The sequence below is a fragment of the Mandrillus leucophaeus genome, unplaced genomic scaffold (assembly GCF_000951045.1).
Source record: "Mandrillus leucophaeus isolate KB7577 unplaced genomic scaffold, Mleu.le_1.0 Scaffold56, whole genome shotgun sequence".
Taxonomy (NCBI): Eukaryota; Metazoa; Chordata; class Mammalia; order Primates; family Cercopithecidae; genus Mandrillus; species Mandrillus leucophaeus.
Window position 1 is genome coordinate 1,584,436 of NW_012106030.1, and position 17,879 is coordinate 1,602,314.

Genomic DNA, 17,879 nt, shown 5'->3' on the forward strand with positions numbered 1-17,879 from the left:
GAGCGCGTTGTTTGCGCTTGCTAACCTTTCCCTTGGTGTTCGGTTGCTGTTGCAGGCCGGCGCGGTGAACAAGCAGGGCGACAGCATTCTGTGCCGCTGAGCCGCGCTGTCCAGGTGAGCGCGCATTTTCCCGTCTCGGGTGGCCGGTCACCAGAGACGCCCGTCCCCGAGGGCTTCCGGGGCCAGGCACCGCGGTGTTCTTTGCCCCCTAGCATTTCTTGAGAGCAAACTCTCAAGGAAGTAATCCCTGTCTCTCTCCCTGCCACCTAAGTAGCAAGTGAACCCGTACTTAGCCTTAGAACTCGAGGTTCAGCCTCAGTGGAGATGTGTCAGCCCTTGTCCTCGCCGTCCCCGTGTTTTTCCTGGTGATCAGCGGGCCCTTCTGTCTTCCCTAGCTCCCGAGGGAGGGCACCCTCGTGGGCATGGGAGCTGCCCCGGTGTCCCCCCGTGCATCTGTCACCCACAAAGGGGGACGCGGGCAGGGCCCCGGAGTGGGTCCCCTCTCCTGGCTTCCCGAGAGCCGCAGCTGCCTACTCGGCGCCTGGCCCGGCCGCGGGCTGCGGGTGTTGTCTGACCTGGTGGTTTGTTTTGGGTTGTTGATCAAGCATGTCTTGAGTTTGGTCGGTGGCGCCAGTTAGTCTGCAGCGAGAAGGTTCACACACCCCCTCTATTCATTCCTCTTCCACAGGTGTGCGGCCGCCTGAGCCCGAGCCAGGAGCACTAGAGAGGGAGGGGGAAGAGCAGAAGTTAGAGAAAAAAAGACACCGGAGGAAAGGAAAAAACATCGGCCAACCTAGAAACGTTTTCATTCGTCATTCCAAGAGAGGGAGAGGAAAGAAAAATACAACTTTCATCCTTTCTTTGCACGTTCATAAACATTCTACATACGTATTCTGTTTTGTCTCTTCATTTATAACTGCTGTGAATTGTACATTTCTGTGTGTTTTGGAGATGCAGTTAAACTTTTAAGCTTAAGTGTGACAGGACTGATAAATAGAAGATCAAGAGTAGATCCGACTTTAGAAGCCTACTTTGTGACCAAGGAGTTCAATTTTTGTTTTGAAGCTTTACTAATATACCAGAGCATTGTAGATATTTTTTTTTACATCTATTGTTTAAAATAGATGATTATAACGGGGCAGAGAACTTTCTTTTCTCTGCAAGAATGTTACATATTGTATAGATAAATGAGTGACATTTCATACCATGTGTATATAGAGATGTTCTATAAGTGTGAGAAAGTATATGCTTTAATAGACTACTGTAATTATAAGATATTTTTAATTAAATATTTTTTGTAAATATTATGTGTGTGTTTTTTTTAATCTATGGGAATATTTCTTTTGGAAAATTACTTTTCAGCTCAATTACAGAGCTCTTGATATCTTGAATGTCTTTTCTGTTTGACCTGGCTCTTAATTTGTGTTTGTTTTGCCCAGTATAGACTCGGAAGTAACAGTTATAGCTAGTGGTCTTGCATGATTGCATGAGATATTTAATCACAAATTAAACTTGTTCTGAGTCCATTCAAGTGTGTTTTTTTAAACGTAGATTGAAATCTTTGTATTTGAAGCATACATGTTGAATATATACCTTATCAGTTTTTAAGTACAGGGTTTTATAGTGTAATATATACAGAGTAAGTGTTTGTTTTTGTTTTTCAACTGAGGTCAAAATGGATTCTGAATGATTTTGCATATGGGATGAGGAAATGCTTGGATCCTTAAGGAGTTTACGAAATCTGCTGTTTTATCGAAGTGAAAAAAAAATTGCTTATCTTCATTTTACACTAAAGCTTAATGTCACTAAGTTTCATGTCTGTACAGATTATTTAATCATGGAAATGAAAAAATGTTCTCTGCTTGCTACCAAAGGACAAGCTCTTGGAAATGAACACTTTCTGCTTTCCTTCCTCCAAAGAATTATTAATAGGCAACAGTGGGAGAAAAAAAAGGCATAATGGCAAATCCTTCAAGCAGGGATAAAAGTCGATCTTCAAACATTAACTTAAGCAGACCAAAAATTCTGATGACCGCATCTAGATTATTTTTTTATAAAAATGATTTTCACTATAGCTATGTTAGTTACGCTAAGCTACTGTCCAATCTCTTGTGATGTGTAACTTTTACATGTGAATATTAAAGTAGATTTCTCTGTCTTGTACTGTGATTTCTGGTCTCATTTCTTTAAAACCTTACTCATTTTTTTAAGGCTCTTTTTTTCTCCTTAAGGAAGGTAATATTTTCTAGGTTAGATAGGACTATCAGGGTTTGTGAACATTATGCATTTAATGTTATGGGTACTTCACACACAAGTTAGATGGAATTTTTAGAGTGAAAGAGAATTAAGTAGGATTTAATTGGGTGCTTTGTAAATAGTCAACTGTGTGTATAACGTGGTCTGTTTGATTTTTAAAAGGAAAGGATTTGTTTCAGATTATACAAGAATAAAAGTATTATAGACCCAAGGGACTTTTTATGAGGTCAAATTCAAATATTTATATGAATATGAAATACCATGGTCCCTAGTAGTCAGTTGAAGTGGCAATGTCTAAACAAAAATGAACAAAACTAATGCTAGTAGGTTAAAATCAATCAAAAGGTTTAAAAATTGATCCTATCCTCAGCATGTTATTTCCTCAGCTCTGATAATTTACTGGTCTTGAGTATTTTTAGAATTTGATGTATTTGATGTTGAACATTATAAAGTCAAAGAACTGCTTGTTTAGATGAGGTTTATTTTTATTTTTGATATTATTCATTCTTGTCACACATCAAGAAGAAAACACTAGAGCGCTGCTGGAATTCCAAATCTGAAGAATTCTAACGACTGCATTCTTTGTTATTAAAAAGGGCACAATCCTTTTTATTTGGCAGTTTAATTTCAGTAGGAAGCATGTCACATGTGCACTGTTGGTTAGAATTATGCATCTGTCATGCCTGACTGCTGAACCCTACCTAAGCCTTTGGGCACAGTTTAAAACTTATAATGGTGGACCATGAACCTCAAAACAAACGGATATTTTTGGAGTTTGAGGATAGATGTTACTCCTTAGTTAAAGTTTATATTTGGGGCATGAAAAACTACTAAAAGAAGAAAAGTGTTAGAAATACTACATTTCAAAGAGTTGGCATTTTCCCTTTGGCCACTCAAGCAGCATTTGATGTATCTAAAGAAACAAAGTCATTGTTTATTTTTTAAAAAATTATATGCAGTTGTACAAGATCCCACATTCCATTGAAATGTTGGCTATGTCCTAACCAAGCAACCAGATAACAAAAACATTTTGAGTCTTTTATCTAGGTAGTTCTAATTATTCAGATACTTCGTTTAACAAAGGAAAACATCCTGACTTGTCTCATTTCATTTGTAGACTTTTCATTGTATAGGCACAACCAAAGAGTCAGACTGGTTTAAAACCGCAAAAGGAAAAAAAGTATCTCACACAGTGGATGTTGTTTCTAAGAATGTTACAAAATCCTGACATCTCAGACATGTCGAGTTAAAGGAAGAAAAAAAAAAAAAACAACTTTTCATTTCAAAGAACTAATATACTTTGATATTGTGTAAACCTTACTCAAGTTTATTGTCAAGCTTTAACTGCCTTTTTAGAACTTTTTAAAATTTTGACCCCACAAATCTATTGTATTAGTTGCCTTCTGTAACAATAAATCTTCACTGAGCAAAAGGCTCTGGAGTTTGTGGTTTTTAATTGACTTTTACTGAGTTATGCAATTTTTCATTATCAAGAATGGGTCTCTTGATGGATCACCTCAATTATTTACAGTGTTTCTTACCATGTTATGAAAAGTGGTGATATGAATGGAAAGAAAATCTAGTTTGAATGCTGGAGAAAGCTTTTCTAGTCTTTAGTCCCTGCTTAGGATAGGAAGCAATATTCCTAAAGAAGGCAGCAGGATGATGTCCAGGGAAAACTAATTAAAAACAAAAAAAAAGTTAAACAATGCAGACAGAATTTATTTCACAGTAGTACAGAGCCAAATGAAAGTGGCTCTGCCTTTCTAGCTGGTGCACTTTAATTATATATATGTTAATCAGCCCAGATAGCCCTTGGGTCTCAACAGGGCCAAACACCAAACCCTGCAGGCTTATGAAGCAGGAAAACCTTCCAGTTTCTGCTTTGCAAGTTCAGGAAATTAACCCATCTCAGAATCAATCTTAATAGGGCTGCCCGCAGTAGGTATTCTTCAGACCCAGATGCTTTCTTTCAATTACAATCCAGAATATTTTGCTAAAATATTAGTTATATCAATTAGAACCATCGCCCAAAAGGTTTTAAGATTGTAACTTTACTTACATTCTACCTTGAGCACCGATTTGATCGATACTTTGAAAGATAAAACCCTTACAAAGGGGAACTAATTTGTTCAAGGGAGACAACCCGCAGTCATATATACTTAATTGAAAATGCTCTCAAATTTGCCATGAAATTTTTAAAGTGTGTTTTGCATTCAAGTGCCTCCTTCATATTTATTCATATCCTGGCTCCTGCTAAAAAGTTTTGCCTAAGTGCTAAAACTTAGGTCTCAACCACATTGCCAAAGGTTTTCTATACTTACCAAAGCAAAGCAAGTCCATGGTGAGGCTGCTGGAGCTCCATCATTCATAAGTCTTCACAGTAAATTCATACATGGGATATGAAAAGAGCTGTAAAAATTGAAGTAACTCAAAAAGCCCCTCTGAGTCCATAAGAGTAAACACATCAGTTTCTGGGGAAAGAAGAACAAAATGCATTATCTGTATTCCACTGGCTAAGATATAACTGAAGAGGAATTGAACTTAAAATGTTTGAATAAAGAGACCCAAGAAATATTTTCTACATGAACCCATGAAATTTTTTTCAGTAAGAAACCTCACACTTTAGATGAGAATTTTCTATGAGATTACATTAATATTAGCAAAATATGCAAATTCCTGGTGAAACAAGACACTATTACTTGCTTTTAGTTGCTGTTTCTCAATTCTTTATGATATAAAATACCTATCAGGACTTTGGGCAGGCATATAAAAGTCACATTTAAAAATTTTGTCCTTTATTTCAAAATTTAATCTCCAAAGGAAAGTATTGTACTTGTAGAGTTCTTCATGCAAGTTCATAGACTGTTTCTTAAGTATTTGCTTAAATATCCTCTTAAACATTTTAAATGTTTTTCAAATACTACTTCTTTCATAAGGTTTAGCAGTTAATTGAGTGATTGTAGTTAAGTATGAGTGTGTATGTCTAAAAATAGTTCACCAACATACAGAAAAATATCTTTCAAAAGGGATTTTTACTCTAAAAAGTAAGTAAACTTTTCTCTATTTTCTCTCCTTTTTTAGTTCCTAAGATTGGGGATTTCCATAAAGATGTACCTTCCATTTTATTGGACTGCTATAACCAACCATATTATGTTTAAGCATAAGGCAGGATCAAAATTAAAGAACAGGTAAATCAACTGTCATGTATATATCATCTCCTAGAATTTGGTTTAACCTCATGATTAATTTCAGAGAGAGAGGGAGAGAGAAATAGGGAAGTTCTTATTTGTAGCTCAAACGTCAGAGAAAGCCAGGAAAACAGACATAAACTTATAGATCAAAATTTTACAACTTACTTAAGCAATAATTCTTGAGAACACTTTTCATACAAGTTTAACCTGAGTCCACAGCTGTAGTTAAAACAAAGTAGGCTTCTTTGTTTGAGACTTTTCTTTGCCTGTCCTGCAGAGCATAACAAAGTAACCTTGTAAAATATTTGTTACTAACTGAACTGAATGCCCCCTTAAGAGTCTCTTCCCAGAGTATTTAGTCACTCCTTCTTTGCCCTTTCATCTACATTGAGTTGCAGTTGAGCTTAAGACCAATATATCTAACTGCCTCTGGTCCTCTCCACCTCTGAAAAGCAGTGGATTCCAGATAGGATTTGATGATCTTCCCCAAAGCTGCCCCTCTTTCTGAATTCCTTATCTTGACTAATGCCACCTGTCATCACTCAAGTCAGAAACCTGGGATTGTGCTTGACTGTCTCCTGCCCCATCACATTCAACTGAGCACAAAAATTCCTGCTATAATTCTCTCAGATCCTCTCCAGCCTCCCAGCATCACTGCTACTCTATCAGTATCTGTATCTCCATTTCGCATCAGAACTCGCAGTGAGCTCCTAGTCTCGTCTCCTTGCCTCATCTTTCTTTATCTTCTCTACCTTCCATGTACGCTAACTGCATGACTCCTCAACAGTCACCCTCTGCCTATGCAGGCAAGTCCGGTTTCTTGGAGCAGCATGCAAGGCCTCCTCATGACCTGGACCTATGGATCCTTCAACAGTCATTCCCACCTGGACCTATGGATCCTTCAAGAGTCATTCCTAGCAGTCCTCTCTCTCTTCCACTTCTGGCTGTCTTCAAGCACACATTATGCTAAGATCTTGCCCCCTATATGCTAGGCAGCAAAGGATGCTTATTTTGTTAGTCTTGACAGTGTATGATTGATTTCCTGAGAGTTAAGAAGGGAGCAACTTCAGGAAGGACACGTGGACTGTAGAACAATGCGGTAGAGGGAGCACCTGTCCAGGCAGCCAAACCACCTAAGTCAGCCTTACCCAGCTATGAGTAGGAGCTAAGCCATCCACATTCAAAATGGCATCCTCTTTCACTCTTTCTTGCTTGGCACATCGTGTTACCCCCTGCCTCAATCTCGGACCCTCGCTCCCACTCTTGGCTGTTGCTAAACTCCTACCCGACCATCATTCAAGACTCAACTGTTACCTCTTCAGCAAAAATTATTTGATGCCTCCCTTCCTCACCCCACAAACAGCCTCCACGCCCCCTGCTATATTATAATTATTTTCACATGTCTGCGTTTCTGGTAGATCCCTGACCCTCCAAAGATTCCAGACCACAAGTGCTAGGAGAACATTCCTGTAACTCTTTGTGCCAGCAAATCTAGCAAATTCTTTGCAGCTCAAAATTGCAGTCGAGAGATTTTCATTATCTTTAAAAGCCTTTGGCTGCCTTCAACATGGAAAATAGATAAGCTGCGTGTTCTTGAGAATGAAGGAGTGTGGTCAGCCTAGGGCAAAGAGAGTTTAAAGGAAAGACTGAGAAGGGGGAAGAGAGGCAGAGCAGATCCTGTATCCCCAGAAAAAAAGAAAGAAAGAAAGAAAGAAAGAAAGAAAGAAACAGTACTGACCCATGTTGGAATAAGGAAACAAAGACACGTCAGTGCCTGAGATGAAAATGTGGGGTGAGGGGAGATGACTCCCACTGACGTAGGTTGTGATGGGTCTGAGCAAGCAGGGGACTTGGGAAAAATTGTACAGTTAAGTCTCTGTGTGTGTTTCTTAGGCCTTTACTCTTGTGAATTGGTGAAGTGACGTGGGATGGATCAGTTACAATTAACGCAGTGAATCCTCATGAGTCAGTCTTGAAAGGGCAAGCTTGCTGCATGAATGGGAAAGCCTTTCACAGATAGACGTTTTCATTACCCATACCATGATCTGAGGCCCTAGAGTGGAATCGTATAATTAGAAACCTGGAGGCCGGGCGCATTGGCTCACACCTATAATCCCAGCACTTGGGAGGCCGAGGCTGGTAGATCACCTGCGGTCAGGGAGTTCAAGTACAGCCTGGCCCACATGGCAAAACACCGTCTCTACTAAAAATACAAAAATGAGCCAGGCTTGGTAGTGGGCGCCTGTAATCCTAGCTACTAGGGAGGCTGAGGCAGGAGAATTGCTTGAACCTGGGAAGTGGAGGTTGCAGTGAGCTGAGATTACACCACTTCACTCCAGCCTGGGCGACAGGGCAAGACTCTGTCTCAAAAAAAAAAAAAAAAAAGAAAAGAAAAGAAAAGAAAAGAAACATGGAATATGTCTAACAACATTTCTCTCATTTTCCAGGGAAGGAGACAGAAGCTCAAAAGGTGAAGTGATAGTCAGATCTAGAACCTAGTTTCCCCATCTCTAAGCCAAGGCCACAAAGTTCCCCACTGTGGATGGATTCTATTTCGGTTTACTCTTCAGTGGTTCATCTCGTTCCCTATCCTAATCTACAACTTGCCTCATGTTCTTACCTAAGAAGTGGGGTTCAAATCTTAAGCAAATAATTATTAAATGCTGGACTGATCTGGCTGCCTTTTGAAAAAGAGAGCAGAGGTAACGTACTTTAATAACAAAGATCAAGAATTGCAAAGCTCTTGGACAAATGAGCAAAGGCAATTCGATGGGGAAAGGATGGTCTTTTCAATAAATGATGCTGGAAAAATTGGACATCCACAATTAGGCACAGACCTTAAGCCTCTTACAAAAGTTACTTCAAAATGGATTATAGACCATTACATTTTAAACATAAAGTGCAAAATTGAAAACTCTAGAAGAAAACGCAGGAGAAAAATTTATGCGATCTTGGATTTGGTGATGAATCTTTAGATATAATACAACATCAAAAGCACATTCTATGAAAGAATTTCAACCTATGCTGTCCTCCACAATTATATCCACCACATGTGTGTGTGCAGACCTACCCTTCAGTCTATGGGAACAGTGTGGAGTGGGGAAAGGGCAGAGGCTGTCTGGACAAGCCAAAAGACTTGGGTTCTAGTCAGAGGCCTGAACCTCTTTAGCTGTGTCCCCTCAGGCAAGTCACTTTTCCAGATTCCAATTTTCTCATGGGTAAAATGAGCATATAATAATTCTAACCTAGCTCAGGGGGTTCTTAAAAGAGAAAAAGAAAGTAACATACATGAAAATATTTACAAGACAATGGTTATGAGTTTGGTATATATAAAAATCATCTGGGCCGGGTGCAGTGGCTCACGCCTGTAGTCCCAGCACTTTGTGAGGCCCAGGCGGGTGGATCACCTGAGGTGGGGAGTTTGAGACCACCTTGACCAACATGGAGAAACCCCATCTCTACTAAAAATACAAAATTAGCCGAGTGTGGTGGTGCATGACTCTAATCCCAGCTACTCAGGAGGTTGAGGCAGGAGAATCACATGAACCCGGGAGGCGGAGTTTGCGGTGAGCCAAGATTGCACCATTGCCCTCCAGCCTGGGCAACAAAGGTGAAACTCCATCTCAAAAAAAAAAAAAATCGTCTGAAGAGATGGGTTTCTGAGTTCCACTAATCCAGGTACCCCCTACCACTGAGATTCTGATTCATCAGGTGTGGGGTATGACACAGAAGGCTGTATCTGAGCTTTTATCTGGTGAATGAGGCGAGTCTCCCAGGAACCCTATTTTGAGAAACAGTATTGTAAGCTACAAAATGGTATGTAGGTGTAAGCTATTATTGTTATGCCACACACGGTGTGTTTCTCCTACTCTTTGACACCAATTTCCAATTTTCCAGGAGCTCTCATCAAGTAAAGAGGAAAGGTTAATATAATATCAACAGAAGTGGCAATCATAGCTCATGGGAGGAGGAAGTTGGTAACAGGGGATGCCCAAGAGGGAACTACTGCATACATGAGACCTTGGAGTGGGGTCCTGGGACAGGTCTAGAGTCAAGATGTTGAGTCCTTCATACCCTTGATTTTCATTCCAATCTAACTATGTGTCAAAACATTTATAATAACCCACTTTGTCCTCACACGAAATCATATTGTTTTCTAAGCAAAAGCTTAAAAGAAAGAATTTTTTTCACCCTTTTATATGTTCTTTCAAATCATTACCTTCTCTCATTACCTCTATGTGATGTTTGGAGAAGCCAGTAGGCCTATGTAGGTGGCCATGAGCAAGACTGCTTTAATGGCAAAGAGATTCTTCTGGAAAAACAAATTTAGAAAAAGAAAATTTCATTTCCCCTAGTGTAGTATATCATCCTAAGGGATTGCCTATAACATGTAGAAGAAGAGGCTAAATGGTCTTATCTCAACTGCTGCATTTGCCTTAGAACTATCCTAATTCATGGCTATCTAACACAAAAATACTAAATCCATGTACAATTGGGATATGCTATAATACAATAATACCTTAATTTCATATATTAGATTCCTTCTTCATAGAATTGTATATAATTTTCATGAATTAAAAAACAATGAAGAAAAAAAAGCTTCAATTCTTCCAAAGTTGAATACGATCTTTTATAAAAGGAAAAATCAGTAAGTTTGTAGAATTAGATTCTGAGCTCTAACACTTACTGTGTGGCCTCAGGCAAGTTACTTAACCTCTCTGAGCCTTTCTAAAACTTTCGCTTATAATGGTAACACAGTACTACTCAGCCCTGAGAGTCTCCCCTAACACAGTGACAGGCACATGAGCTATACAGCATTTGTAAATTCCTCTCCTCTAATCATTTCTACCTGTATTCATCCTGCTGCTTCAAGGAGGTAGGTTTTCAGCAAGTCGCACGCTTCCTGAATAGCGACAGGAATGATTAGCATGTGCCTGCCCTCTTCCAGTATGAAAATGGGGTTAAGAAGAATAGAGGAGCAGGGTGTGTGTGTGTTCACTCCATATGGAGGACAAAGATTTTTAAAATGCACAAACATTTCAGGGAGAAGAGATTTTTAAGCCTTCCCAGTGCAGAAGCTATTTTCTGTTTCATTTATTTCTCTCCAGAATAAACCTGCAGTTCTCTGCACACCGAGGACATAAATGGCATAAATGTTGATGGAAGGGGAAGGATGTGAAGAAGGACGAGAGTCTGAAGAAGAAGAAAGGACTGCAGTAGTGAAACAGCAGAAGAAAGTAGGTGATGGCTTCCAGGAAATTAAAAGGGGGCCTTATATCTGTTGATTTTGCTGTTAACGTGGTCAGATGGGATATTTGTTTGCTTTTTGATCCATTTTCTGATAGTTAACTAAGTGCTCTAGGACTGACATAAATGCTGAGGATGGGACAGAGGGAGGAACTCCACACCTGAGCTCCCATATTCAGGGTCAAGTCATCGGTCTACCCTAATAATAGTCTCCTGGTAGAAAACAATTCTGAAAACGAAAGACATAATAACAGAGTGGTACACCGTATACCATGTGGTATTTAAGAGACAGACTAAGGTTGAAAACAACATAAAATTTATATATTTCTTCACGACTTAGAAAAATGTACCTTGTATAAATTATGTTTAACATAATTTCTAGTGGCTGTGCTTCCCTATAAACTAAAGCTGAGATTAATTCAATAGGATGGAAACACCAATATTTGGGAATTCATTATGTTCTTTGCAATAATTCAGTGAATCAGAAAATAATAGAATTTTGAAATAAAATCCAATTCCCTCATTTTACCGAAAATGAAACTGAGGCTGTGGCGCTTTAAAATACACCTTTTGAGGCTGAACACGGTGGCTCACTCCTGTAATCCCAGCACTCTGAGAGGCCTAGACAGGAGGATCATGTGAGCCCAAGAGTTCCAGACTGGCCTGAACAACATAGCACAACCTTGTCTCTATAAAAAAAAAAAAAAAAAATTAAAAAATAAACCGGGCATGGTGGCACGCATCTATAGTTTCAGCTGCTCAGAAAGCTAAGGTGGGAGGGTCACATGAGCCCAGGAGCTCAAGCTGCAATGAGCCATGATCGCGCCACTACACTCCAGCCTGGGTGACAGAACAAGACACTGTCTCTACAAAAAAATAAAAATAAAATAAAATGTGTCCTTCATAAGACGACTTAAGGTAGGGGCAGAGCTGCCAGCAAAATTTCAGGGCTTCCAACTCACAGTCAAGGAGCCTTTATTGAGTTCAGTATATAGTAGAATCATTTATATGATCAGAGCGCTTCTTGTTTTTAGTATTTATCTTAGGAGTTGTTTCTTTTAAAATTTCCTATTGGTTCTGATGCATATATTTCTGGTTTTTTGCAGATCATTTTTCTCTTATAAAAATTCTGTAAACACAGCCATTCTTTCTGTATTTGTAATTTGAGGACCGACTAGAGTTATTCCTGACGGGGCTATGTTCCTGAGAGAACGAAATTATTGTTTTTGAAACCCTAGAGAGAACTGCTCTGGCAAAAGAGATGCATCTTTTCATCGACAGTCATTTTGAGGAAAGATCTCATGATCACTCTGGACTGTACAACCCACAAGCAGGCTCCAAGGATACCTGCAGGAGCCCCAGAAGTCCAGATTGATCACACAGGCACAAAAGACCCTATCAACTTGTTTATCAACTTGCAGTTCTAATTTCCTGACAGTAAAACACCAGTAAAAAGAATCTCCTCCCTCAACATTGTAGAGAATGCAAAGAAATACACAGTCACTGTAGACCTGTGAGCTTTTGCCAAGTTTGGTTTTTATTATTATACATATGAAGAGAATCCTCTTCGCCAAAATCTATAAAGGGGCTGGTTAACTCGGCTCTGTAGTAATTGTTTCATATTAAATCAGTCCAAAATTTTAGGGCCTGTTTCTCAGGAACCCTTTATCTAGCATCAGGTGTGTATCTAAACAGTATAGTATCTGTTAATTTTGAAGTTCTATAAAAAAAGAAAATGTGCATTTTCGCAAGTCTTAGTAGAAGCTCTTTACAGTTTATATAATCCAATGTTGATAGAGTAAATTTTTTTTTCTTTCGCGAAATAAAAAATGTGCTCAAAATAAAATTTCAACTTTTAGAGGTATCATTTTTTAGATTAGATTGCTAATATGGTTTGATGCTTTCTTAGAAGGTTGAATGATTCTAAAATGCTTTTAAGGAAAACATCAAGAATAAAAAGAATTACTTAGAACCAGGTCAAATACAAAAAGATTCTCAGAGATCTCAAGTCTTGCAGTATCATTTCAAGATTTATTTTGAAAATAAGGTTGCATTTTGTTCACCGTTCTTCCCCTGCCAAAAGACACAGGACCTCCTTGTGAAGCTGTGTTTAGGATCCATACCATAATATCATCTTTTCCAGGGAACTGAATCGTAAACAGGTCTATGGGGTGATCCTAGGAATGAAATCCCAAAATTCCGCAGGATGGGATTAAGGTCTGTATTTTCAACCTGAGAACTTCAGGCTGCTTCTCCTTCAGCAACCTCCTCCTCTTCTCCACTCCAGCTCCCCCCAGCCTCCCTGAATCCCCAGGGAGCTGGGGCCTGTCCTTCCTAACACAAACTTTCTTTCTTCTGGAAGTGCTGGAAAATCTCAGAGAGAATCACTTTCTCCCCTATCCTGTAAATTTACCCAGTAGAGAAGCACAGTGCACATTTTGTGAGGAGGGTCCCGCCATTGGAGAGAAACGGTGAAAGCAACGACAAGACTGTACAAGCACACACACAGCCTCTTCGCCTCACACTCCACAGCTATTTCTCATGCACTCGGGCCTTAACTTTGCTGACCTTGCCACCACAGGTTTTTATATCACTAAATAACAGGGCACGAGGCTGCCATGGTGGACAATCTGCCTGCACTTGCCCCTCCACATCACCAAAGCTCCTTAGATCCCATTCATCAAATATTTGCTTTTACACTTAAACACACAATTTATGAAACACAAATTTCTGGTTCACCTAACCTTTGCATGACGGGAGTTTTGAAAAACCAGTAAATTTTCCTGCTGACATTCCTCAAGTTAACACGCTTTCCTGGTCCTGCAGGCAGTGCAAGTTATCTGCTGCCCTCTTTTGAATTTTAGGGCACACTGCACTCTTAAATAGGGCCTATTGCCTGAAGACAGCCTCTTTTCCCTGTCTAGGGGCTGATTCAACCTTCTGGCTAATCCAGAGCCTGCTGGAACAGCACTTTAACTCCCCTTTTGAGTACTACTTTCTCTGCTGGTGTTCTTCCAAAGCAAAAGCAAAACCCATTTTATGAAGCAGCAAAAGAAGTATAAAGCGTGCTATTACTTGCTCTTTTCTTTTTTCCCAGCTTACTGAGGTAAAATTGACAAATAAAAATTGCATATATTTAAGGTATACAACCTGATGTTTTCACATATGCGTGCATTGTAAAATGATCATCACAATCAAGCTAATTAACATATCCAGCACTTGATATCATTACCATCTGTGGGTGTATGTGTGTGCTGAGAACACTTACGATCTACCCTCTTATCAAATTTGAAGCACACAATGCAATATCATTAACTATTGTCACCATGTTATACATTGGATTTCCAGAACTTATTCATCTCGCGTAACTGAAACTTTGTACCTGTCGACCAACATCTCCTTATTCCCCCAGCCCCTCCCCACAACTGCCCTTCTAAACCTGCTCTGATGAGTTTTACCTTTTTACATTCCATATATAAGTGAGGTTATACAGTTTTCTGTTTCGGTTTATTTCACTTAACATAACATCCTCCAGGTTCATCCATGTTGTCACACATAGGAGGATTTCCTTCTTTTTTAAAGGTTGAATAATATTCCAGTTTGCATATTTACACTACATTTTCTTTATCTATTCATCCATTGACAGACATTTAGGTTGTTTCCATATCTTGGCTATTGTGAATAATGTCATTTCTTATCCAGCCACCCACTCTGGGCTTATCTATTAATTCCCCTAAAGTGCCTGCATGTAGTTCTGTTGATAAAGATACTGAAAGGAAGAAGTATGCCAGAATACAATTTGCAAGCCTGTCCAGCTGAAGATAGCCTCCTTCCCAGACAGTAGAGAGGCTGAAGTTCTCACAGGAGACACAGGGACATAGGCATAGGAGTCACAGGGACATAGGCAGCACTTCTAGGAAGTTAAACCTGCTGGGCTGGGCACAGCTCATTAACCCAGGTTTTGTGCAGACCTCCCCAGCAACTGCTCTCTGCTGCAATGGGACCATTCTCCAGTAACCATTGGTACCATGGCCCCTTCCTCAACCCTTCCCTAATAACATCTCCCCGTGCTACCCTGACATCCCTGGGTCATCAACTCTCCTGTTTCCTAGTACATACCAAATACAAGAAACAACAGGTGAGAACATGCCCCTAAAAATAAAAAGAAAGTAACTATTGCCATCCTTTCCTCAAAATCATAGGAGTTTTTTTGGAGGACAAGAATATGGCAACAATATAGTCCTGGGAAAAAATGTGGCATGACTGAGTCTAAGAATGTCTTATCAGAAAGTTGATTTCTATCTATTTTTCTACAGCAATCTCTTTGTCTATCTGTCTCTCACAGGCATCTCTGAGCTCCCCCGACTCCCTGTAGCCTTTTCAGCTTGATCATAAAACATCATTCCCCTTTGACTTGTCTCTTTGCCATAGCAGTCTCATATTGCAAATGGCCATTACCTGGTCAATGAGAAGGAGTGATCTCACTGCAGCTCCAAATAGGGGAAAAAATGAATGGCACGGTCCTTCTCCCAGCAAAAGAAATGCTGAAATTGTCTGATGGTCCAATCGGGCCACTAGAAGATTAAAATGCACCAAAAAAATACAGACGTCTTCCTAAACCAGTGGGCAAATGTCCCTCTGTACACAACGGCCAGCTTCCTGGGTGACAACCTGTGCAATCGAACAATGCCCTGCACATAGAAGGGCTCATACTTAGTTTAATGTTCTGCTATCACCGTCTTGAAATTCTTAATAATTTTATTTAACAAGGGGCCTGCTTTTTCATTTTGCATAAGCCTCAGATTATGTAGCTGGTCCTGCACAGCACTGAGGGATAGCTCAGTCCTGAGGCATCCGACTGCAATGGTGGGTTTTTAACTGTTTATTTATTTGTGGGGTGGAATGGCATGTGGTTTGCGTGGTACCTGTTTCGGTTCTCTTAGCTACAACACCTGCTCGTTGGGGCAATGCTGCATGGCTGACTGGCAGTTATAGTCCCAGGGACTACAGGTTTGGTCAATTATAGAAAGTGAAAGTTTCCATGGAGAACTCTGTGATGCGCCTGGAAGGAATCATCATGGCAGGTAGAAAAGTGCTGAGAAATTCTGCACCGAGGAGATAGTTCAGTAAAAAGATAGGCTCATAAGCAACTCCCAGGAGTAATCTTGCCGTGTCTAGAAGGAAGAGAAAAGAAAAGCCATTTCTTCCAGATTCCTCCTTTTCAGTTGAAGCCATAAGGCCCCTAGTGCACACTCAGCCGCTGTTCTTTATGTTTCCTGCTGTTTACTCTGAATTCTTCCTGAGGTTTTGTGGAGAAGCACTACATCAACACAATTTATTTTATTACGATGCCGCGTCATATCACATATCTCCTGTTCACATTAGGTTGACACGGTGCTGCATTTGTGGATGAGCATATATGGATACATATTATCATAATCACTACAGAATAGCATTTATTGAGTGACCACTACACTATTACATGCTACAAACTGACATGTGAGAGCACAAATAACAACTTAATAACAGAAAAAAATGACACTCCTTCTATTTAATCCAACTTGCAGAAAAACAAAGCAAAATAACTACTCCATATTTCCTCTCCATGCCTGCTGTACGGTGGTGAGAAAGACCTCTAAAATGCATAAAGCTCTTATCTTCGTTTATTCCCCAAAGAATAATAGATCAGTCAGAGCTCTGATGCTGTTTTAATAATGTACAATTTACAATTCATTGGTTACCAAGCACTCACAGTATAATTAATTTTGCAGACCTGTTCAGCAAATCCACATGGTTTTGTACAATATAGGGAGGAGGAGTGGTGGCAGTGGTGCCAGGACGGGGGGGGCCGGAGTGGGGAAGGATGAAGGAGAAACCATCTTCTCTCCTTTTTCATATTGACGTAGCTGAGTCCTGTACCAGCTGGGCAGATTGGCAGATAACTGCCACGGCTGAATGAGAGACTCAATCTGAGGTACAAATATCTCCCCACTGAAAAGTTTACACCAGCGAAAACTGTGATCCTGAGGGTACCCTGTTCAGTCTCATGGGGAGATCACACTAAGGAAGCCTGCTGACCAAACCACAGAGCTACGTTAATCATCTCTCTTCCAGAAAGGAAGTGATCCCCTTGCAGACTGGAGCTGAGCCACGAACTGCAACGCTCTTTAAGAGTCTGGCAGCTCTAGGGATCAGCTAGTTTTCTCAAAGGTGGCGTTCTTTCTTTCTTTCTTTCCACATCTCCTCACTTATCAGCATGTCTCTTACGTTCTCCTCTTTCTATTATTGACTGTCTTTGCTTCATCAAAGTTTCTAATTCCCCTACATACAGCCCACGATGGCCTCCCGCCCCAGCTCTGCCCCAAGCAGTCCCCTTCCCATCATCTGAATATATTTCCAAGAGAAAATCTGATTGGCACAGCTTGTCTTTTGTGAACAGGTTTATAGGTGTTGTTCAGCCTGAGAGTTTCTGCCCTTCTGTAGGGTACCCACTTCTATCCCCATCAGCTGTGAAATGGACAGTGTGGGGTCACAGGATACAAAACAGGGGCCCAGGACTGCTCCTCCATCAGTAACTCTGGGCAAGGCAGGTTCTGCCGAGACAGAGTCTGTCTAGGCACATGCCACAAAGGGGCCAGGTGCACCTCAGACCCAAGTCTGTCCTTCAGGCGGCAGGGCCATGCTCTTGAGGCAGGTCCACAAAAGGCCTGGAAGGAGGCAGAAAACTGCCTGCAATTTCCCCTGGATTTTCAGTGTATGTTTCCAAGTTTTTCTTGTTTTACCAGCTCCTAGACTCCTGCTAACCCTCTCTGAGAATCATCCTCAACATACACGCCTACACATACACATGCACCCATGGGCACACACACGCATAGGCACCCAGACACACACACACATTGGGACTTGGCATCTCCTACTCTCAATCAGTCCCTGACCTCTGTCTAGCTTTGAATCTGCTCACGCTTTTCTTTCTATGGGGCTCTGGTACCTGTTCTATGTCCTCCCCAGCATCTGACTTCAGTCAAAATTGTTTTTTGCTGTGACTCTCTTGTCACATCAAGTGCCTTGAAGGGACTCCCCTTTTCTAAACCACAGAGTCTATGACAGATGGACAAACACGTGTTACTGTCAGGGCGTGCTGGGTCACAAATGATACGGAGCTGATGTCTATCAACTGCCCCT

At 40.5% G+C, this 17,879-nt stretch overlaps 1 long non-coding RNA gene across 1 annotated transcript; it reads left to right on the forward strand.

Moving 5' to 3' along the window:
• LOC105552481 lies at window positions 1-3,690 on the forward strand. The gene is made up of 2 exons (XR_001008018.1): window positions 1-114; window positions 689-3,690. It is a non-coding gene; the product is annotated as an uncharacterized LOC105552481 (long non-coding RNA).
• Window positions 3,691-17,879: the final 14,189 nt, after the last annotated feature.